The 8,895-nt window shown below is 36.2% G+C and overlaps 1 pseudogene across 1 annotated transcript; it reads right to left on the reverse strand.

Moving 5' to 3' along the window:
- Positions 1-3,622: 3,622 nt before the first annotated feature.
- LOC143628432 (glutamate decarboxylase-like) lies at positions 3,623-8,669 on the reverse strand (annotated as a pseudogene). Its single transcript, XR_013152743.1, has 7 exons — positions 8,493-8,669; positions 8,199-8,403; positions 5,405-5,605; positions 5,104-5,318; positions 4,673-4,926; positions 4,532-4,587; positions 3,623-4,152 (listed from the first exon to the last, which is right to left on the reverse strand). The product of XR_013152743.1 is annotated as a glutamate decarboxylase-like (transcript).
- Positions 8,670-8,895: the final 226 nt, after the last annotated feature.

The raw sequence follows: 8,895 nt of genomic DNA on the forward strand, positions 1-8,895 counted from the left end.
AAAATACGTGAAACCGAGAACTTGAAACCGTAGTTGCTCGTTGATGTCTCGGAGTTCCATTTTCATGTTTTCCACTGATTCGGTGAGTTGCATGAGACGCATCTCTGCGAGGACATTTATTTCGGTGAGTTCTCTCACGAGTTCTTGAAGTTTCAAGAGAAGCTCGGTTTTGGAAACATGGCGGGCATCGTTTCTCGGATGTCAGGAAACGGGAATTGCATCACTCACTTCAGTTAGCATGCTGAATTATCAGAGGTTTTTGGTTTTGGTTTTGGTTTTGGTTTTGGTTTTGGTTTTGGTTTTGGTTTGTGCAAGGAATGCAATGACACAAGGTGCCTTTTATAACCAAACAGGAGACCGAGCACGGCACCGTGCTTTTAGAAGCACGCCCCCGTGTTTTTGCTCTGACAATTCTGTTACAAACCAGTCTGACTGATATTTTTGCAGCGTAGACGCCGGCCCGCATTTTTAGGCACGGGATCGTGCTTTAAGGAGCACGCCCCCGTGGTTTTTGAAATTTTTTTTTAACAATATTTACAAGGCCTACTTTTGTGAAGGTCTTGGCCAGACCTTGTTTCCTTAAAGTCTTATTTAAAAAGTTTGGAGGGTTAGTACCTCCAAAACTTCTTTAAGTGGATCGTCGATGTATGGTTTTAATCGATGTCCATTGACTTTGAACTTTTGGGCGTTTGAACTTGAAATTTCGATGGTTCCATAGTCAAAAACTGGTTCAACTACATATGGACCTGTCCATCTGGATTTCAGTTTTCCTGGGAAAAGACGTAAACGAGCGTTGTATAACAGTACAAGATCGTCGGCTTGAAATTTTTTGTTTCCTTTTAAATGAACGTCGTGTATGCGTTTAGTCTTCTCCTTGTAGGACCAGGAATTTTCGTAGGCCATTGTTCTCAGCTCCTCGAGCTCACAAATTTGATCTTCCCGGTTTTCTCCGGCGGGCGTTAGGTCACAATTCACTGCTCTGAGACAATAAGCTTTGTGTTTTAATTCTACTGGTAGATGACGTGCCTTCCCGTAAACGAGCTTGAAGGGTGTCGTTCCAATGGGAGTTTTGTAGGCCGTCCTGAGGGCCCACAATGCGTCATCTAACTTTTCTGCCCAATTTTTGCGATTCATCCCCACACTTCTTTCCAAAATTCTCTTAATTCCTCGGTTTGAGACCTCCACCTGCCCACTGGTCTGTGGGTGATATGGTGTTGCTAGTCGGTGGCGAACCCCATATCGTTCTAAGACCTTGTCCATCAGGGTGTTACAAAAGTGAGTACCTCTGTCGCTGATGAGGGCTTTTGGAGTACCGAATCTTGAAAATAACTTTTTCAGAAATCGTATAACTACTCGAGCATCGTTGGTGGGAAGAGCTTGTGCCTCCACCCATTTAGACACGTAGTCGACTGCTAAAAGGATGTATTTATTTCCGAGTGAGTTAAGAAATGGCCCTATGAAATCTATCCCCCATACATCAAAGATTTCACAAATTTGAATGCCTTTTTGAGCCATCTCATTTTTCGATGAGATGTTCTCGGCTCTTTGACAAGCATCGCATGCTTGGATCAAAGCATGTGTATCTTTGTATATAGTGGGCCAGAAAAATCCTGCATCAAACACTTTCCTGACCGTGGTGGCAGTACTGTGGTGTCCGCCTGTTGGTCCTTCATGGCAGTGTTTGAGAATGTCTAAGGCCTCCTTGCCTGCTTCGCACCTACGAATAACTTGATCCGCACCTATCCTAAACACATATGGATCTTCCCAGAAGTAAAACTTAAGGTCGGAGAAAAATTTCTTCCGTTGTTGGTGGGTAAGTCCTTTTTTGAGGATCCTACAAGCTAAGTAATTAGCGAAGTCGGCATACCAAGGACTTTCGTCTTTTTCCTCTATCACTTCTTGAATGTGCATGAGAACTCTGGGAAATTATCATTGATAATTTCCTTGTGGAGTTCTTTGGAAGTTGGACATTCTAAACGTGAAAGATGGTCTGCGGCTACATTTTCTGCTCCCTTCTTGTCTTTAACTTCGATGTCGAATTCTTGGAGTAGTAGGATCCATCGGATGAGTCTAGGTTTGGCATCTTGCTTGTTGAATAGGTATAGTATTGCGGCATGATCGGTGTAAACTATGGTTTTGGAAAGAACTAAGTAGGATCTAAATTTTTCAAAGGCAAATACTACGGCTAGTAATTCTTTTTCAGTTGTGGTATAATTTTCTTGTGCATCGTTAAGTGTTTTACTGGCATAGTAGATTGGGTGAAAGTGTTTTTATTTGCGTTATCCGAGTACGGCTCCAACTGCAAAGTCACTTGCATCGCACATGATTTCGAATGGAAGGGTCTAGTCGGGTGTGGTCATGATTGGTGCGTTGACAAGTTTGTCTTTCAGTATATTAAATGACTCAACACATTCCTCAGAGAAGACGAATGGTGCGTCTTTCTCTAGAAGTTTGGTCATAGGTCTTGAAATTTTTGAAAAGTCTTTTATGAAGCGGCGGTAGAAACCGGCGTGACCTAGAAAACTTCTAATTGCTTTGACTGAAGTCGGTGGTGGGAGTTTGGATATGGTTTCTATTTTGGCCCTATCGACTTCTACTTCGTTTTGAGAAATCTTATGACCTAGGACAATGCCTTCCTTTACCATAAAGTGGCATTTTTCCCAGTTGAGCACTAGATTTACTTCTTAACACCTAGCTAACATTTTGTCTAGGTTTTCAGACAATGATCGAAGGAGTCTCCAAAGACTGAGAAGTCGTCCATGAAAACTTCCATAGATTTTTTGATCATTTCATGAAAGATGGCCACCATGCAGCGTTGGAAGGTTGCTGGAGCATTACATAATCCAAATGGCATTCTTCGGTAAGCGAAGGTTCCATATGGACATGTAAAAGTAGTTTTTTCCTGGTCTTCAGGGGAAATGGGAATCTGAAAATATCCGGAAAATCCATCAAGAAAACAGTAGAACATTTTTCCAGATAATCGTTCGAGCATTTGATCTATGAAAGGAAGTGAAAAATGATCTTTTCTTGTGGCATCATTAAGTTTCCTGTAATCGATGCAAACTCGCCAGCCTGTGATGGTCCTCATTAGTATCAGCTCGTCATTCTTGTTCATTACAACTGTCATTCCTCCCTTCTTAGGTACTACTTGAACGGGACTTACTCAAGGTGAATCTGAGATCGGGTAGATTAATCCGGCGTCAAGCAGTTTGATTACTTCCTTCTATGTACATCACACTATATATTTCATATTTTACAAATTTTACGTTTTATGTTTCGGTCTAAACTTTGCGAGTTGACACATTGTAACATGCATGTATGTGTGACTCAACGTTTTTACGCCTATTCTTTCCCATTTCACGATCCCGTCGCAACACACAACTCCTACATCGACTTAGTTATTATTTCTTATGTTTTACGTTTCGCGTGCGTGGTTCAAATTTTTACATCTATTTTCGTTCGGTTTAACCTTTTTGTTTTTTATTTCTTTCTTTATATGAGTTTTTTCCCGTGTTGGTTGTCGTTGGCGGTGGTGTGACATAGATGCTACTTGGCATGATTTTACGCCCACACCGCAACGCGGGGGCATAATTCTAGTAGTTTAAATAAAAGTATAAAACCATCACACAATTAAGATCCATTATTAAAATTCCCAAAACAAGATATGAATTAACCAAATCTAACACACGCCATTTGTTTTCTTCTTTTCCGCTACAAACTTCTTCCAAGCATTCGTAAACTTCCTTTGCACATCAAGTTCGCCTTTATCGACCACTAGCCCTTTCTCTTCACAAACCTCAATCTTAGCATTGACTCTAGCTGGTAACGTATCGAGCTCGTGAAGCACCTTCTCAATGTCAACCACGAGACGTTCCGCTAGTATCCTTGAAAAGTCTTCCCTAATCACAATTCTCAAAATTGTGATGTGTTGGGCATCAGGTGGGCATTGTGTAAGTTGGCACAATCCACCCAAACCGTCTTAACATGTCTGATATTTCTAACTCGGTGTGTTGATTGTGGTCCTTTAGTGAAAAGGCTACGAGTGGGACCCCGTCGTTCTTGGAGACGATGTTAAAAGCGTCCGGTTTTCCCTAGTCCTTCCTTCAGGACTATTGCGTTCTCTCGACAGTTTTCCATTATGTTTTTGTATCCCTAATCATAAATATTATATATATATATATATATTAGTTGTATACATGCTAGTGATTACTATACATTAGAGTCCGGTCTGGTTTTACACGTGACAAAAGGTTTAATAAATTTTTCCGAACTACTGTACATGTTGTGACAAATCTTTAAATTATCGTTCACATTGGAGAATAAGAAAATTATGGAATGTTCAGAAGAATTTTAAATTTTTTATCTCCCATGATAATAAGATAACAAGAGATAATGGTACCCAAAAGATGCCTTCAACATTGCTCACTAAGACAACAACGTTAACAAATTCTTCTAAACTTGTTTATATTCTTTCATATCTAAAAGCAGTTTTAAATTTAGCGTACCTAAAGCGATTCTTTTGTCGTAACACTAACTCGAAGCCCAAGCGAATAAGCTGATAGTACTAAGCAATTATTTGATTAGAACCTGAAGAATAATCAATTAAGGTTATATATGACAATATGATAAACCGTTATACAACACAAATCAAAACATGATTTAAATAATTTACCTTTGGAGAAGTTGAGAGTGAAAGTTGTTTGATCAGCACCAAGGTAGTTAATGTGAAAGATGAGTTCATCAGGCAAGTCTTCTTTGTTCCTCCAAATCACCCACCCGACTCTCGCGTAAACAAGACCATACTTGTGACCGCTAACGTTTATACTCTTTACCAATGGTAAACGGAAATCCCATTCTAATTCAGGGTAAATAAATGGTGCAATAAAACCACCACTTGCAGCATCCACATGAATTGGAGTATCTCATCTACAATATCATAACAAGTTTCATGAGATACAAATTAATAATTTCAAAAATATTGTAAACTTAGACTATGCGTTGTGGTTTGGTACTTTGGTTAGTTAAGGCGTCACATCACTGCTACCTACGTACGCAGCAGGCTTTAACTAACCAGCCTTTAACAAGTTTAACATGCATATGTACCCGGTCTTGGCATTCTTCTTAACTAAAAGGTCATTTAACTTCTTAACATCTTCAGATTCACCATTGAGGGTGGAACCCAAAATAGAAGCCACACAAATGGTGTTTTCATCAACCATCTCCACAGCCTTTTCAGGGTCCATCACATAGTAACCCTCACTAAGTTTCACTTCCTTCAACTCCACTTCAAAGTACCTTGCAAATTTCTCCCAACAAACCTGATTTCCAAATCATAATGTTATTCAAATTTAATAAAACTAATAACGCTTTAACTAAACAAGAAGCAATTTCTTTTATTAATCACCTGAACATTGGCACCGGTGACAATGTTGGGCTTATCACAAGGTTTGCCAAGAGCTCTCATTTTGTTTTGCCATTTTCTTTTGAATGCAAGTCCAGCCAACATAATTGCCTCCGATGAGCCTACGGTTCCAACCCCAACCGCTGTGTCAGTGTCACCAAGTGACGCGTTGAAGAGATGTGCTATCATGTTCACACAGCAGTTCTGCATTCATAGAACATGCTCACATATATTAAGTTACAATTAAATAAAGTAAATATTATATTCTTTTGTTTCATGTATATATAATTTGGATGTAAAATCAAAGTTACAAGTACTATTCTGTTCATATATAAATTATTCATATTAATAAAATAGCTACTAGAGTGAACCATGATGTATCACAACATGTGTCATTGCTAATATTTTTTAAGGGACCATGACCTAACATTATTAATACATTACTAATAAGTTGTCAATGGGTTAACAAAGCAACCTGCCCTAATGACGATTAAGTATTTGTAATAATTTGGATGTGATAACAAAGTTGCCATTACCATGCTGTTCATAATTATTCATGCTGAAAAAAGAGCTATTATATTGAACCATGATGTATCATAACATGTGTCATCATTAATATTTTAAGGGTCCATGGCATAGCATTATTATTGCATTACTAATAGTCTGTGAATGGGTTAACAAAGCAACCTGCCCGAGTACTGACCATAAAGTATTTAAAATAATTTACCATACTTTAATAAGATGTATTAGAATATACTTTCAGACATAAAACTACTATAATTACTTGTAAGGATTACCATGAATAACTTTTTATTGCATTTTATCTGTTAAAAGTAAGATCATAATTCGAATTTTGTTTTTGTTTTCTTTTTTAATGAAGAATTTATGTTATTTGTTTGACTTAAACTCTCAACCTTAATGTTTTATATGTTTTGTCTTTATTAATGAGTCACCAAACCTATTAATATGATCTTAATTTTGTTTAGACTCCACTTTGTAGACCAAAAAGATCAAATAAATTATACTTGCTCATAATAACTATTCCTTAATTAATTTCAATATAGTACCTATGAAAACTTTATTTTAATTTAGATCAATATCAAATTTTATTAGTACATTATTTTAAAAGATATGGTATTAACAACAATCGCCATTAAAAAGGAAATAATGTATTATTGAAGATCAAATAAATTTTGCATCTTATTAGTTTTAAAAGCAATATCCGATTTTAAAACTTTTACATTTCAAGTTTTAATTAGCACTAAATTATGCAGTTCTTAAAAGTAATGTAAATGAACTGATTTTAATAATTAAAGGTCAATTTTTAAACTTTTTTTAGTCTTCTTTAATATAAATGCAATTTGAAAAATAAGGCTTGGAAGTTATTGGAAAACAGAATAAAATGCAAGGAAATTGAACCTTTCAAAATCCACATGTCTCTGTCGAGACTAATCAAAGTAGAGACTAATTATTAAATGGGACATGAATACTTGAGATATAAAAAGAGACATCTGTTTATAAATCCAAATGTCTCTGTCGAGACTAATCAAAGTAGAGACTAATTATTAAATCGGACATGAATACTTGAGATATAAAAAGAGGCATATCTGTTATAAATGGTTGTACCTTAATACTTAAAAAAAACAGTTTTCTATGCACAAGTGAGATGCGAGATCCAATGATCTCTTTAACCAAACTAGTTACACATTCATTGTTTTTAAATCCTTGAAGAAAATATTTATATGTCCATGTGCTTGCTTATAGGTTATCTAATAAAAAATCTTTATAAAAGAATTAGTTGTTAATTATTTCATACATATCGAATTTTTTCAAACAATCAAATATATTATTTATAATCCATCTTTAATGAGGATAGAAACCTTATCATTTTAAAAGCAAAATCACCTTTACCACTTATTATTATTCTGAATGGTTATATATGTTTGTGAAAGTTGTTTTATGAGATTGAGAAAACGGTATTGACAAGTACATAATGTTGATTACAAAAGGATATAATATTAAAGAATTAGTTATAACATTCCTAAAAGTTAGCTCTGATTAAAAGATTTTATTATTGTATTATATAAAAACTCCAACATGTCATGATACATATATTAATGATACCGCGTTTGCTACATTTTTTAATCAAGAGGTTATGAATTAGTTATCGATTAACATTTATTTGTGTCCAGTTCAAAAGGTTCTTTTTCTTTATTGACCAAATAGGATATGCAATTCATTTAACCGGCTTTTGGGGACAAAATATTAATATTCTCCTCTTTGCAATTTCTTACAGTATATTATAGTCTATTAAACTAACTATAAAATAGTTAATGATGTGAGAGAAAGATCTCAAATGCACATTTTTGTTTTGAGTGGCCTTGAAGCAAACGTCAAAATCTTTTAGAAAAGTAAACTAAAAGAACCTATTCATTTAATATTTTAACTATTAGGGCTTGAAAGATTGTCAAGTTACTCTCATGCTGATCTCCCTTCTTTTAACAAGCTAAAATGTTAAAGTTCAAGCTTGATATCGTTCTTGAGTTGTTGAGCACTTGAGCTAGTTCATTTATTTTAAAAAAATAAATTCATACTTATACACATATTCGTTTAATATTTTTACATAGGCAACAATTGACAAGCTACCAAAATTATATTTTATATATGGTGTGTTAAATATATGGTACCGTATAATACATAGAAATGTATGATGTGTTAAACAAGTAATTACGAAGTTGCCGTTTTAATAAAAGTTCGTTTTGCTACTAGAAAAATAATAATGGTAATATGACCATACCTGGAGTTCAGTGGTGACCGGATATTCATCCATATCAACGTAATTCTTATTGATCGCAGCCATCATTAGCTTATCACATTCGGGCTCCATCCACGTCGTCACAAACGACGCCAGATTCAGCCTCGGGTTGCCATCCAACATCAACTCATCGTTTATTATCTGATACGCAGCCTCCTTTGGGATAGATTCCTCTGGTATCTTAAACCTACAATCACCATATATAATAATAATAATCAACAATCTCTAAACAAACTTCACATCAAAGTTTACAACAAATATATATGTTAGATCTACCTCGGGAGAGAAGTGCGAACATATCTTGAAGCAAATGTTGAGTGTAAGGAGTCATTAGAATCCGAATGAACGGTTCTTGAAAGCACCATGGTTGCAATTTCTGTGAGTGTGTGTTTGAATGAGAGAGAGGTTGAAGGAGATATGGACAGTTGGATGATATTGGAAGGTGAATAAGCGACGTGCATTTATAAAGCCAAGGACGCGGGTTGAATAATATACAAAGCTATAAAACAGGGTGAAGAGGTAGGTCCCAGCAGAGCCCAGTTGGACCCGCAATACTCACCTTGAAGAGGGACGTCTGCGCAGAAACCAACTGGATCCGCAGTACCAACCATGCTCAGAGACGTGACGTCCTTACGCGCAGTACGCAAGCTGTTCCCGCAGGAAATGCCTCCCAATGGTG

Source organism: Bidens hawaiensis, unplaced genomic scaffold (assembly GCF_021521415.1).
Source record: "Bidens hawaiensis isolate Kalapana, Puna unplaced genomic scaffold, B.hawaiensis_p1.1 tig00004973_1, whole genome shotgun sequence".
NCBI classification, from domain to species: domain Eukaryota; kingdom Viridiplantae; phylum Streptophyta; class Magnoliopsida; order Asterales; family Asteraceae; genus Bidens; species Bidens hawaiensis.